The sequence below is a fragment of the Octopus bimaculoides genome, chromosome 30 (genome assembly GCF_001194135.2).
Source record: "Octopus bimaculoides isolate UCB-OBI-ISO-001 chromosome 30, ASM119413v2, whole genome shotgun sequence".
Taxonomy (NCBI): Eukaryota; Metazoa; Mollusca; class Cephalopoda; order Octopoda; family Octopodidae; genus Octopus; species Octopus bimaculoides.
Window position 1 is genome coordinate 3022149 of NC_069010.1, and position 726 is coordinate 3022874.

Here is a 726-nt window from a genome sequence, read left to right on the forward strand (position 1 = left end):
AATAAGAAAAAGTAAATAAATCTGTTTTCTCTTATTCAGTACTGTCTAAAGTGCTCTTTGCTCAACAGAAACTGAACAAATGCTCATGGTTACAGTACAATTGTTTGTTTCTTTGTATTGTTCTTATGGTAGCGTTGTCTGGACAGAAATAGGTTCCTTCAATCTGACTCAGATTTCCTAAGCTAAGAGAAAATCTTCTGTGAAATCCCAACAACAAAAGATGGAAGATGATAAAATATAAAAATGACAAAACATTAACGAGACTCTGTTATGTTCACATCATGTGGTTTATATAACATTCTCATCTATAATTAAATATTATGGTCGATATAGGTACAGGCATGGCACGGTAGAAAGAAGATTGCTTGTCACAGACATTGATTCTTTAGTCCCATTTTGTGCCACTTTGGGTAATTGACGTCTACTATAACCTATAATTAGTCTAGTGAGTAAATTCGCTACCGGAAACTGTGAGGAGGCCTGTCGTAAGTATACCTTTGTGATTATCCCAGAACACGCTTGACAACAGATCTTCGGTTGTTTACGTCCCCGCAAATTAGCGGTTGGCCAAAAATATTCTGATTGGTTTTATAACAGATTTTAAAATGTTAAGTATTGGGGACGATTTGATCAACTAAACCCTTGAACGCAGCACACCAGCATGGCCGCAGTCCAATGATTGGAACAAAGAATTATAAAAGTATACACTCCAATGGTAATGTAATG